Source organism: Pristiophorus japonicus, chromosome 5 (genome assembly GCF_044704955.1).
Source record: "Pristiophorus japonicus isolate sPriJap1 chromosome 5, sPriJap1.hap1, whole genome shotgun sequence".
Lineage (NCBI taxonomy): Eukaryota > Metazoa > Chordata > Chondrichthyes > Pristiophoridae > Pristiophorus > Pristiophorus japonicus.
The window spans coordinates 70,673,524-70,688,051 of record NC_091981.1 but is presented as its reverse complement, the minus strand read 5'-3'; positions in this window follow the sequence as shown (position 1 = coordinate 70,688,051).

Here is a 14,528-nt window from a genome sequence, read left to right as displayed (position 1 = left end):
TTGGTTTGATGCAAAAGAACTTTGATTTTATTACAGACAAGAAAGTACAATGCCAACTTATAATCACTCCAATAAAGAACAATATATTACACATTCAAAGGGGGTTACAGTGAAAATTACACCTCCCACTTCCCAATACCTAATCCTAGCTAGGTTAGACTCCAGGGCAGGCAGGGACTATGCTTACCAATCCTTTCTGGTCAGTTAGCGGTAGTTCGCGATTTTGGGGTTCGTTGAATTCTGTAGGTTCTGCTTGCCATACCCCGAACGTCGGAGGAGACTTCTCACTGCACAATCTTCAGTTGGGTTGAATCCGCTGATGAGGTAAGGCATGTTTTGGATTTGTGGGGTAAGTACCCGTTTTATTTCGTTGGAAGTAGGTTTTACAGTTTTTTAGGTAATGTTGGTAGCTCAGGAACAGCTTGTAGAGTGGAAACTTTCGATTCTTCAGTTTCTTTATGTTGGAGTTTTGTTTCAAGTTTGGTCGATCGCGGTGGTTTTGGTGGTGCGACGTTGGCTGTGGACGGTTGCTGCCGCGATGGTGATGTTCCTCCTTCCTTTTGGACTTCAGGACTTCGAGGCTGGAGAAGTTGGTTTTCAACTGTCGCGTTGGTTTCTCTCCCTTCTTGATGGCATAGTCGCAATTTGTTCTAGGTTCCAGATTTCCCTATCCTTCCGTGTCGCCGCGCGGTTCGCATCGCCGCGTGATTTCCCTATCCTTCCCTATCCTAAGTTTAGACGGTATTCGCCAGATTGACCTGGATCTTGTTCAGACGCTACCTGAGAACCAGCGAGTGGCCAAACTTTCCTCAGACTTTTGGAACTGAAGGAAACTGAAGTGGTATTTAAAGTATACTCACTCCAGTGCCCACTTTCCTCCCGTCTCGTCCAAGGCTAGTCTGGCTCTTAATTCGCAAGTTTTCAGCAGTCGTCTGTTGAGATCCCACTTCTGACACCAAATGTTAATACAGATTCTTTTCCCTCAATCTGGTTCAGCGAATACACTGAGTCGAACACCGTAGCCGCTTATAACAAAGCAGATTTTATTAATTGTTTCACCGGCCGGGACTTATCAGAACAAAGGAACGCTCTCCCTCAGAGTGCGCTCACTTCCCTCGGACAAACCCCATTACAATGTAGGGGCGCAACAGTTATACACTTTCGGTACATAATACAAGTGAGAGACATTCAGTTCACCCTATCCTTTTGTGATCCCTCCTTCCCTTTGTCCACTCATGAGCCCGACACCTGGCCTTCCTTGCCCAATTAGGTACGGGCAAGTGGTTATGTGTAATAGCAACTGTTTTTACACAAAGAGCTTTTCACCCTTGTTATTGTTACAATTTTACTGGCGTGACTAGTAACCAAGACCTTGAGCAAGTCTGCTATTTGTGCCAATGTTGTAACATTTGCAATCTGACATTCTTTTGGTTATTCTTCCATGATTCCTTTGTTCACTTCACTGTCTCTATTGCTATACATTTTCGCACATTCTCAGAACTCACTGCCTGAAAGGGTGGTAGAGGCAGAAACCTTCACCACCTTTAAAAAGTACTTGGATGTGCACCTGAAGTGCTATATCCTGCAGGGCTACGGATCTAATGGAAAGTGGGATTAGGCTGGAAGCCTCTTGTTGCCCGGCACGGACACGATGGGCCGAAATGGCCGCCTTCCGTGCTGTAAATTTTTATGATACTATACGGTAGCTTTTGCAGCTGATGTTACGTGACACTCAATATTGAAAACTTTGCTGAGACAGCGCCTAAGGGCACATCAGGTACTGCAGTAAAATGTTGACACTTCTACAAAGATTTAGAGAGATAGAGCATGACATTGGAGTTTACAGTGCATTTGTAAATGGAATGTTACGACCCACTCAGCAATTTTCGAGTATAATAGGTTTATCGTTAATTAGTAAATTTAGAAAGCAGAGTGATAGAGTCATCTGTAACATAGGAGTTTCTCTGAAGTACAGTCTGAGGAACTGGCAGGTACCATCAGTGGCAAGAGTATTTAATCACATTGTGCTGAGTTTACATAGGCAGTTTCCATTATAAATGTGGACATAGGAATTTAAAATGGCACAAGTTGATCGGAAGTGTGCATAGATGTAAGACTTTACATCTATGGATAGATGTGTACAGATATGTATTTATATTGGAGCAGTGATATTTCTTCATATAAGATAAAGCCTGACATAGCTCCTGGCTTCAATCACATGGTACACTATCAAGAAGCTAACTTCCTACTGTTGGTCCTCCACCAGGTAAAATTAAAATTGGAAATAAGTAAATTGAAAATGAAAAAATGGAAGGAGCCATTCTTAGACCTGGGTGTCATGGTACATCAGTCATTGAAAGTTGGCATGCAGGTACAGCAGGCAGTGAAGAAGGCAAATGGCATGTTGGCCTTCATAGCTAGGGGATTTGAGTATCGGAGCAGGGAGGTCTTACTGCAGTTGTACAGGGCCTTGGTGAGGCCACACCTTGAGTATTGTGTTCAGTTTTGGTCTCCTAATCTGAGGAAGGACATTCTTGCTATTGAGGGAGTGCAGCGAAGGTTCACCAGAATGATTCCCGGGATGGCAGGACTGACATATGAAGCAAGACTGGATCGACTAGGCTTATATTCACTGGAGTTTAGAAGAATGAGAGGGGATCTCATAGCAACATATAAAATTCTGATGGGACTGGACAGATTAGATGCAGGAAAAATGTACCCAATGTTGGGGAAGTCCAGAACCAGGGGTCACAGTCTAAGGATAAGGAGTAAGCCATTTAGGACTGAGAAACTTCTTCATTCAGAGAATTGTGAACCTGTGGAATTCTCCACCACAGAAAGTTGTTGAGGCCAGTTCGTTCGATATATTCAAAAGGGAGTTAGATGTGGCCCTTACAGTTATAGGGATCAGCGGGTATGGAGAGAAAGCAGGAATGGGGTACTGAAGTTGCAAGAATGGCCTACTCCTGCACCTATTTTCTATGTTTCTATGTTTCTATGGCACACCCTTTATTAAAACAGGGGGCCAGTTATGCAGCCCTAATCTTCACGCCAAATCAGTCCAGAATTCTTTGTTTAAATTTGGCGAGCTTGACATTTCTTTGTAATATTTTGGTGGGCTCGTTAAAAGTTAATATGTCATGGTTGGGTTGCTCTTCTAAATCTGTTTCCTGATGGAAATATTAGCTTGGTAATCGCAATGTCCTTTTGTGCTTGGTTTTCACATACAGGCTGTGGTGGGCCCTTTGTTCTTATTCATGCTGAAGATGGCTTTTCTCGGTTCAGTTTGATGGCTGGCCATCTCTGAGTTATTGTTGTACTGTTAATGTCTCTTGTGGAGAAAGGTTTTCGAATATCCATTTCTCCAGATAATTTACTTTAGTCCTAACACCCAGGCTGTTCCAATAATCAAGTTGGCTCCTTTAGTTCCTTAGGCCAACCCACAGACTTGAATTTGTCTTGTAAAAGTCCAAAATTTGATTAAAGTTTGTAGATTCTTCCATAAGCATTTTAGGATTTCAAACTTTCCAGTAGATAGTCCCAAATTAAATTTCCTTTCCAATGAGCCCAAACACTGGGCGGGGGGGTCCGTGAATTTTGACCTTTCAGTCCCCCCGTGACACTCTACACACTTGAGTGTCAAGCAAGGTAAGCAAAATTCCTGAGACCGAGAGCCTAAACATTAACGTGTATCCCCCTTTGAAATGCAATGCAATTTACAGGTGAATACAATCACTACAATTCGGTTACAAAATAGAGGGAGTCCGATGCCTCTCCTTTACTCTGTTTTCACAGTAAAATAATGGAATACAGTCAAACACAACTTTAAGTACAAAAAACAAATAAAAGGTTCATAGTTAAATAGACGTTTAAGTAACGCTCTTACAACACTCGATATTTGTGTTTTATAGCAGGTAAAATGAAACACAAATTAAACATGGTAGTATGGTGTCACCCCTCCCTGCGCGATTCCCAAGTTCAGCCAAGGAGCGTACAGCACCCTTGAGTGCCTGACCCGATGGCCTCTGCATTTCACCAGGCAAGTGAGACACCATAAGTAAAGAATAATCGCGAGTTGACAGATAATTAAAGTGTGTGAAGCGACTTGGATCCAGATTGGGACTTCTATATTTCTGAAAAGGTCCCACCAAGGCAGAATTGTAATCTCGAGAATCTTTCTCCCTATCTCAATTGTTTTCTGTTCTAGAGTGTAGAAGTGTTTTTGTGAAATAATTACAGCTTTTAGCAGAGCGGTAAGATGTTCTGGTAGAGGGGGAATTACATAGCCAAACTGTACAACATAATCCTGCAGGTTTGTAATGTTTTCCTTCACAGTGAGGTGGACAGTGGAGGGTTCAAGAATGAGGACAATCCATTCCTGGGCCACTTGAATTGTTGCCTCAGATTTGAAGCAAAAACTGCTGTCACTCACCAGACACCAGAAGTGTCCATGCTGATAGTGGGGCGCACTGTGGTGATACAATATGTCCCACCCGCTATGTATGCTACCTGTGGAGGGACGTGGTCTTGCGCCATTACCTCCTTGGTGCAGTTAATAGGCTGTGCGCCAGCAGCTTTAAACCCACACTGTGCCTTTGAATGGGCATTCAGTACTGGGGACACATTATTACGTGTGCACCCCGGCTCCGGCACCCGGAGAGGTCAGTACCCAATGTAGCGTGTTCCCACTTTATGACATAGGGTGGGACTGCTGCACAACGAATGTGTGCACCTCCCTGAATAACTCCAATGTTCTCCACCCGGTATACCGGTGCAGGTCGGGCTGTCCCACCCATGACCAGCATCCTTCGTACTATTCCCATAATGGTGTGGTTAGATTTCCCACAGTCGACTGGGACAGGGTAGGCTTCAGAGGCTAGGCGGAGCTGGCATGGGCTTAGTGAATTACTGTACGGGTGGAGGGCTGCGAGGTGCTTGTTACTTATCCAGGAGGGGACTAAACCTTTTTTTAAATCCTCCAGGTTGTTGTGGCCCTCGCCAAACAACCATGCCCCATACAGTATGCACACCTCGTTCTGTGCAGCCTGGTCCGAAGCATTCCTATCCTCCCATATGAGTGCATTCACTGTCTGTGCATGTTTTTCCAGCTCAGCCATAATTTTTTTAAATGGACAGTCATAGCCTGGTCCTCGTGTAGTTCTGAGCCTACTACTGTTTTCCTCTTGTTCAGGATTTCCCTCAATTGATTCTTCAAACCGCTTATCTGTGTTTGCAGTTCTAAGTCATCTAGGCTATTTATTACAGAGGATCCTGTATTTTAGGCAGTGAAAACTTTGTTTATGATTCCTCTTCTAGGTCTCCCCAAGCCCATGGTGTCCCTCGCTTCTGGGTGTATAGGTCTGCTTTGTCTACATTTCCAAAGTCTAACTCATAATATTTCTTGAACATTTCTCTAAGTAGGGCCTGGTCGAGCAGCTCTATTTCCTTCGGGCACCATGCAGGTAAGTGTACCTCGGTAAGGTTTAAAATTACTGAAGCTACTGCATAATGTATCTCCTGGTGTATCATCTTTTCGATCGGTACCAAAACTAATCCGTTCCCAGGTCCCTTGGTGGTGGTAGGACACCTTTCTATTATTGTGCGTATTGGCGGGGTCGTGGACAGGGGTTTCTTAATGTGTGTTCTTAGTTCAGTGGCAGTAATTGGGAGTGGGGAGTGCGGGACCGCGCACCCATGTCGGGCGGAATCCCACCCCATCCCTTCCCCTTCATCTTGCCATTGTCTGGCGAAGGCGATTGATATGCCTGCGGGACAAACATTCTCTGATTCCCACATACAAACGTAAATTCCTTGTTCGGATTTCCACCATTTGTCCCAACACACCTTCACTCCTCCCTGTGTCCCATGATGATGGTGCGGTATGTGTCCGAGTCTTTCCCAGCCCGATTCCTGGTCCCATGCATCCTTGCTGAGTTTTCTGAGCCATCACCATCTTCCCAGAGGAATCTTTCCTTTGCAAATCAAACATACACGTTTTCCCTCTGTAACACTGACTCGGGCAGCGACGATTCGTATCTGGGGGCATGGAACTGAGGTCTCCCCGTAGGTAAAACCTTCCTGGCTGGAGTAGCAGGTAGAATTAGATCCCAGCCACCCTGGCCACCTTCCCTCGTGGGTGTAAACGGCGAGTTCTTCCACACTCGGTGTACTGCCCCCTGCAGTCACGATCGGTGCTCCCTCTCCTGAACACCCATAAATGAGGGATTCTTCCACGTCTCCTCGGTCACCGTTGCTCATCCTTATCAGGGCGAGCAGGAACAGGACCCTTTCCATACTATTCTCCTTCCTGTAGGGGCACATAAAACAGATTGTCTAGCCCTGAGAAAGCTCTCTGGCTTGACAAAGATGACCGAATTCCAATTCGGGCTCTCTTCCTTTCAGACAAAGTATAGTCTTACTCAGTTCCTTATGGACTGATGTCTGCTTCTAACTTTTATCTCACAGCCATTTTGCTTGTTATCTCACCGGTGCTTTCCTTAATAGTTATACCAGTGGATTCTTCTTACTCCTGGGTATTACCCAGCCTGTGCCTCTTTTAATAGCTGCACAGGTAGATTATTTTCCTTACCCCAGTAACTAACATATATATCACTATCATTACATAGATAAATCTCACACTAATCTAAATTACTCACCAGACATTCTTAAATTCATATAGTACTATATATGTACATCTGCCACCTGTCTCTGGGTGGCCAGATTAATTCCTGCCTTTCTCCTTTCTTCTCTGGCCTCTGGGTGTCCAGCGGGACCGATAGTAGATCGGCCTGTGCCGCAGGACCTGGAGTGTCCTGACCGGAGATGGGTTTGCGTCCCACATTATTGGGAGAACAACCCCTCCGGTGCTGCAGTGCACCGCTCCTTTGCGGGTGGCTGCCCGGTTCGTTTCATCCCCTGGGGATTCTGCCTGGTCCAGGGCTGCGGGCTGGAGACTCACCCTTGGTGGCTGGTCCATCGCTATCTCTTCTGGGGATTCCTCGTTGTCCGAGGTTACTGACCTTAGGTACCCTTTCACAGCTGGTCCTTTTCCTGCGGCAGAACCATTTAAATTGGGGCATTTGTGACCACGGTGGCTTTGACCGTGGTGTGCGGGGATTAAGGCTCTGGCTACTGGAGGTGCATCCGAGTTCCAAATGATTGGTGGGATAGCTCCTCCAGTAAAACAGTTCACCACCCCTCTAGGTGCCATGTCCCCGATGGGAATTCCACAGTCGGGGACTGCTGGCTGGGGGTCCTTGTCTTTAGTACGGTTCACCGTTTTTGGCTGTCCCTGACATTTAGCTGCTGCCCCTGAGTTGAAAAGTTTGCACTGATTTATGTGGAACCACTTTGTACGGCGGGACAATTTTATGGCATAGACCATGGGGCTTGCCTTGTTGACAATGTGATACGGTCCCATGTACAGTGCCTCAAAGACCCCTATTCTAGCGTAGTTCCTCACTATGACCTGGTCCCCTATCTCCCATTCATGATGCGGGATTCTAACAGCATTCGGATGCTCCGATGCTGTTTTCCCATGTTGTTAGTAGCCTGCCAGTGAATCTGTTTCAGGTGTTCAAACAGGTTCCTGACAAAGCTGACCTGATTCGCTTTCCTAAGCTGACCTTCTGTGAGTACCGGGGCTAACACATGGGTGGGGGATCGCATGGCTCTGCCGGTCATGAGCTCGTACGGGGAGTACCCCGTGCTCTTTGACTGGCTGACACGGATCCCCATGAGGACCAGTGGTAGGACCTCCATCCATCCCTTGGGTGACTCCCCTTTCTCTTTGTGCAGCCTTTCTTTGATGGTGCGGTTTAAACGCTCCACAGGCCCGGATGACTGCGGGTTGTGGGCGACATGCCATTTTTCTTTGATGCCGTGCACCTTAAGGTTCTCCTGCATCACCTGCCCGATGAAGTGACACCCTTGGTCGGACTTCATGTATTGTGGTGGTCCCCATGGGGCAAACACTTCTCTGACCAGGATCCTGGCTGTTCCCAGGGCAGTGGCTGTTCGGCATGGGAAGGCTTCCACCCATTTGGTGAATAGATCCACCAATACTGGGCAGTATTGTCATCTCCCTGGGCATAGAAACATAGAAACATAGAAAATAGGTGCAGGAGTAGGCCATTCGGCCCTTCGAGCCTGCACGACCATTCTATAAGATCATGGCTGATCATTCCCTCAGTATCCCATTTCCTGCTTTCTCTCCATACCCCTTGATCCCCTTAGCCGTAAGGGCCATATCTAACTCCCTCTTGAATATATCCAATGAACTGGCATCAACAACTCTCTGCGGCAGGGAATTCCACAGGTTAACAACTCTCTGAGTGAAGAAGTTTCTCCTCATCGCAGTCCTAAATGGCCTACCCCTTATCCTAAGGCTGTGTCCCTTGGTTCTGGACTTCCCCAACATCGGGAACATTCTACCCGCATTTAACCTGTCTCGTCCCATCAGAATCTTATATGTTTCTATGAGATCCCCTCTCATTCTTCTAAACTCCAATGTATAAAGGCCCAGTTGATCCAGTCTCTCCTCATATGTCAGTCCTGCCATCCCGGGAATCAGTCTGGTGAACCTTCGCTGCACTCCCTCAACAGCAAGAACATCCTTCCTCAGATTAGGGCAGTAAGTAGGGGCCCGATGTAATCGATTTGGATCAATTGCCAGGGTCCCTCTACCCTCCTGATATGTGCCATCAACAACTTTCTTTTCTGGGGGTCGGGGTTGTTGACCGCGCACACCAGACAGCTAGCACACAACTCCCAGCGTCTTCCCTGAGTCCTGGCCACCACCCTGCCTGTTCCACTCGTTGCCAAGTGGCCTCAGTTATGGGGTGTCCTGCTTCTGAACCCTCGTGGACCAGCTGGAGGAATTCTCTCCGGTGTTGTTGCGGTACTACCTATTGCTCCCCACTGAACAGCATGCCTTCTTTAATGGCAATTGCTGCGGTGCCGTACGGGTCGTCTACCCTTTCCCCTTTTTCTAGTGCGGGCAGGATAGTTTTCAGGACGGGTTCTTGGGTCTCAACCATTTTTAGGTCTGGGGCAAAACTATCCCTGCCTTCCCTGCTGTCCCCATCCTGCCCCTGACTGCTGCGATAGGTCCTGGGTTGTACTGATCCCAGAGCTTGCCCGTGCGGGCACCTTGCTTGTCCAACACGTCAGCCTGCTGGTTTCCCTCACTACGGGGTTCAGTGGTGGAATGTGCCTTCACCTTATGTATATAGATATTCCCTTCCTCCCTTAAGGCTTTCATGATCTTTTCCAGTAGGGGTTTAATTGTCAGGGGTCTCCCGTCTGTGGATGTGTATCCATGATGGGACCAGATAGCCAGGTACTCCGTACACGAATTGCATGTGAACATACTGTCCGAGCAAATCGTGTATGGGGTAGGGAATTCTTCGGCATGTGTGACTACATACACCACCGCAGACATTTCAGCTTGCTGGACGCTCATAGTACTGGGGAGTTTAATCGCCAGGGCAATGCCTGGCTCGGCGTCATAAACTCCACAGCCTGTGAGTCGTTCACCTGCAGATACTGTGCTTGAAACATCCACATAGATCTCTCAGCCTGTGGGGTGTAACCCAGCCCAAAAGCCTATGGTAATTTCCAATACCCCTTCTACGGAACACCGGTGGGCTGACCCTGGATAAATCATTATGCCTGCGAGTCTTGGCTCGCAGAGACCCTATACCGTTATGTCCATTTGCGAGAGGAGCAGGGTCCAGAGAGCAATGCGGGCACTGCTCACTGTCCTGTCCTTGATTCTCCCGTCCAGGAGCATTTGGGTGGGCGTATGGTGGGTAAAGAGTGTGATAGGGGACCCCCCTGTGAAGATCAGTGATATTTTCACAGCCCAGTGAGTGGCTAGGAGGTGCCGCTCACAGTTGGATTATCCCTTCTCCACTTCCGTGAGTATCCTGGAGGAGTAGACCACTGGTCTCAGCCGGCCGTGCCGCTCTTGGAGCAGTACTGCGCTCAGGCTGTCCCCATTGGCTGCTACCTCCAGGAAAAACTCTTTACCCCCATCGATGGCCTCTAGAGCTGGCGCGGTCTGTCGGTCTTTCTTCAGTTGGATAACTGCTGCCTCGCAACCTTTGTCCCATTCCCACTGCACTCCCTTTTGTAGGAGTTGGAGCAGAGGGGCTGCAGTGGCTGCATAATCCTCAATGAAATCTCTGCAGTACCCAGTTAGCCCGAGAAAAGATCTTATTCCTGTTAATCTGTTGGGGGCTGGTAACTTCTGCACTGCTTCCCTTCTAGCTTTGTCAATGGCCCTTTCCCCAGTGCGCACAGCCAGTCCCAGAAATGTTACTTCCTTCAGGTCGATCTGTGCCTTCTTGGGGTTTACTTTAAACCCTTCTTCTTTCAGCAGCTCCAGCAGTTCAGCCAGCAGTGGACCATGCTCCTCCCCCTCATTGGTGAACAGGAGCAGGTCGTCCACATACTGTACCAGCTGCTGGGGTCTGCTGAAGTTCTTTAAACAGTCGGACATACACTGATGGAAAATACTGGGGCTGTTGTGGAAGCCCTGAGGGAGACAGTTCCAAGTGTATTGCTGACCTTTAAAGATAAAATCAAACTTGTACTGATCTTCTCTTCTTAAAAGTATGGACCAGAACCCGTTGGAAATATCCAGCACCGTGAAGGTGGTCGCGGAGGCTGGGATACTTCCAATGAGGTCGGCGACAGCAGCAACGTTGGGTGCACAGGCGGGGATGTTACGGTTGAGTACTCGATAAACCACCGTGGCTCTCCAGGAGTTGTCCGGTTTCTTAACCGGCCACAATGGAGAGTTCACAAGGGTTGCTATTGGTCTCAATACCCCCTGTTTAACCAGAGAACCCAAGGCTGTTTCCATGTCTGCCTCTGCCTCCCTGGGGAAGTTGTACTGTTTCTGTAGTCGGGTCATGGGGTCCCCATCTATGCTAACCTCGACCCCGTTTATTCTCCCACAGTCGTGTTTGTAAGTGGTAAAAGCTGCAAGGTCTTTCCTCACATATTCTTGGTATTCTATCGGAGTGTTACCGACCAATGATTCAAGGTCGTAACCCTCCTTTGGTTTCATGGTGCACACCGTCCCTTTTCCCCGTTTTCCTGAGATAACCATCACCTCTCTCTCCTGTCTCTTACAGACTGACCCACAAAGACAGTGGTTTCTTAAATCCGCTCGGATCCCGTGGCCTAGGATGAAGTCAGCCCCCAGGATCCCTCTCCCTTCCTGTTCCCACTTCATCAGGACACAAGTCCACTTAGTGTGGAGTGTACCTAAATGAATGGAGAGCGGAACGGAGAATGAGCCAGTCTGTTCAGTGCCTGAGAAACCCACCAAGCTGTAGGGGACCCCGGTAGACAGAGGTGAGGCGGCGGGGTTAGCTACTTAGACGAGGGTGCTTGAGGCACCGGTGTCCAGCAGGTAAGTTCCTTTCACCTTTTCCACTTCCATCTGAAAGGTCAGTCTCCCCCACGCATCATATTCGAGGAAAAACAGGTGGACAGGCTGCACCTGTCCAAGTCACGGTTTTGGTTGGGATTGGGCAGATTGGATTTCGGTACCGATGGCGGTGGCTACCCTCCCAGGGCCATCTAACACGGTTCAGAGCGTGGTTAGGAAGGTATCGAACGAGTGGGGAGGGACTGGCTTATCGGTCTCGGCCCTTTTGGCCGGGGCTGGCGAATTCTTTCCTGAGCTACTCTTCCAAGGATTTCTACAATCCTTTCTCCAGTGCCCACTTTTTCCGCACCCGAAGCAGGTACGTTTTGTATCGGAGGGGTTGCCTCCCTCGTGGCACCATTCGCTCTTATCCTGGCTAGGTCGGATTTCGTGGACCCTTCCCTTTTGTGGGTGCTCTTCTGTCCCTCTGCCGTTCCGGTAAGCTAGGGTCAGTTGCCTGACCACTTCCTGTTTGGTGGCTTGGAGATCTCTTGGGTGTAACCAGACCTCAGCCTTGGCTCTTATTCAGAGTAAACTTTAGCTAATAGTCTTCGGAGCCAGTGGGCTAACTCGTCCGGGCTTCAGTGATTTCGGTCGAGGTCCCCTGCATAGGCGCTCTGGTACACGGGCCACAGTCGGTCTGCGAAAACCTGTGGGGTTTCCCCTGTGAGCTGCACCGTTTTCTCTACTCTGGAGAAGGGACTCCCGTCATTACAGCCCATGGCTTCTAAAATGTCTTCCTGGACAGCGGCAAATGTTCTCCGTACCTTTTGCTCTCAGTAGAGAGGGACTGATACAGCTTGCTGTCCAGGGAGAGGAGGAGCATCTTTGCCATTTCTACACCATCGCACCAATTAATATCCCCTGCCTGTTCCATCTCCATAAAGTGGACCGAGGGGTCTCCCTTTGGAGTTAGCTTTCCCAGGTGGCTTATCATCGCCCAAAGCTGTTGGGGAGTGTGGGGAACCACAAACTGGCTTTCCAGGGGCACTTGACCCCCGCCACTGGTGGGCGTGCCAAACTTCTGTTGCTGGACTGGGCAGATTGGCCCTGGCTCTGGCTCTTATTGTTCTGGCTCACCTATCCCCCTTCCCTGCTGCCAGACTGAGCTGAAACTCGGCGCCACAAGGGGTGGTGGTTCGCTATCCCTGTCTGCCTCGCAACTGGTTTGCCCCTCCTGCTGCTGCACCAGTGTAGTAACCAGTGCCACAGTTGGTGGTCAAACAGTTTCTTCCTTCTCTTCCAGGTTTACCTGGGGCATACCCGGGCTTATTAGGCATACATACCTTTTGCCTTCGACAGAGCAAGGTTTAAACTTTTAATTTGTTACTGGCAGGGACCGTGGTCTCCCATTCAAACCCATTAGTGCCAGCTACTTTATACGCTGCCTGTACATCTTTTAATCTTTCCTGGAGCTCTTTTACGTGTAGGGTGAGGCGAGTGCTTTCCTCCCGCAGTAACTTTTCATTATTTTTGGCCTCGGGAACCTGACATTGAAAATAGTCCTGACTGTTTTTAAACTTTTCCATTAGCTGGGTCTTTTCCTGTTTTAGCTTACGGAGTTCTCCCCATAACCTCTCTTCTGTTATCGCCTTTTCTTGGTGTGCCTCTGCGCATTCCCATAGTTCTGCCTGTAGTGACTCAGTGGTTTTGTCGAGGAGTTGGACCTGTCGCCTTCTCTACTGCTTCTTTGTGATCCTTACTTGCTGTCCACTGGGCTGCAGCGTCCGCTGGATGCTCAACGCGCAATAGACCAAACACCCACTCTTTAATGACATTGACCTTCTTATCCACATTGGAGGAAATCCTCTCTTCCATCTTGGTTCTTTCCCCCAAACCAGCACTCTCCGCATCACACCCCTTATACCACAGTCCTGCCGCAGTCGCCATTTTGTAATGGGTGGCCCAGGGCGTCAGGTTCACCTCTGACCTACTTGAGCGGTTCGAATCGCTCCTACTCCCTTGGTTTCTAGACTCTAGATTTATTTGCGGGGGCAGCGGGGTCTGATAAAGTGCAAAGGACAACTGGTTTGATGCAAAAGAACTTTGATTTTATTACAGACAAGAAAGTACAATGTCAAACTTATAATCACTCGAATAAAGAACAATACTTTACACATTCAAAGGGGGTTACAGTGAAAATTACACCTCCCACCTCCCAATACCTAACCTTAGCTAGGTTAGACTACAGGGCATGCAGGGACTATGCTTACCAATCCTTTCTGGTCAGTTAGTGGTAGTTTGTGACTTTGGGGTTCGTTGAATTCTGTAGGTTCTGCTTGCCGTACCCCAAACATCGGAGGAGACTTCTTACTGCACAATCTTCAGTTGGGTTGAGTCCGCTGATACAATAAGGTGCGTTTTAGATTTGTGGGGTAAGTACCCATTTTCTTTTGTTAGAAGTACGTTTTTACAGTTCTTTAGGTAATGTTTTACCTATTGGTAGCACAGGAACAGCTTGTAGAGTGGAAACATTCGATTCTTCGGTTTCTTTATGTTGGAGTTTTGTTTAGAGTTTGGTCGATCACGGTGGTTTTGGTGGTACCACGTTGGCTGTGGTCGGTTGCTGCCGTGATGGCGATGTTCTTCCTTCCTTTTGGACTTCAGGACTTCGAGGCTGGAGAAGTTGGTTTCAAACTGTCGCGTTGGTTTCTCTCCCTTCTTGATGGCATAGTCGCAGTATGGCACACCCTTTGTTAAAACAGGTGGCCAGTTATACGGTTTGAGTTGTCCTAATCTTCACGCCAAATCAGTCCAGATTTCTTTATTTAAATTTGGTGGGCTTGACATTTCTTTGTAATATTTTGGCGGGCTCGTTAAAAGTTAATATGTCATGGGTGGGTTGCTCTTCTAAATCTGTTTCCTGATGGAAATATTGGCTTGGTAATTGCAATGTGCTTTTGTGCTTGGTTTTCGCATACAGGCTGTATTGGGCCCTTTGTTCTTATTCATGCTGAAGATGGCTTTTCTCAGTTCAGTTTGATGGCTGGCCATCTCTGAATTATTGTTGCAATGTTCATGTCTTTTGTGGAGAAGGTTTTTCGAATATCCATTTCTCCTGACAATTTACTTTAGTCCTAACACC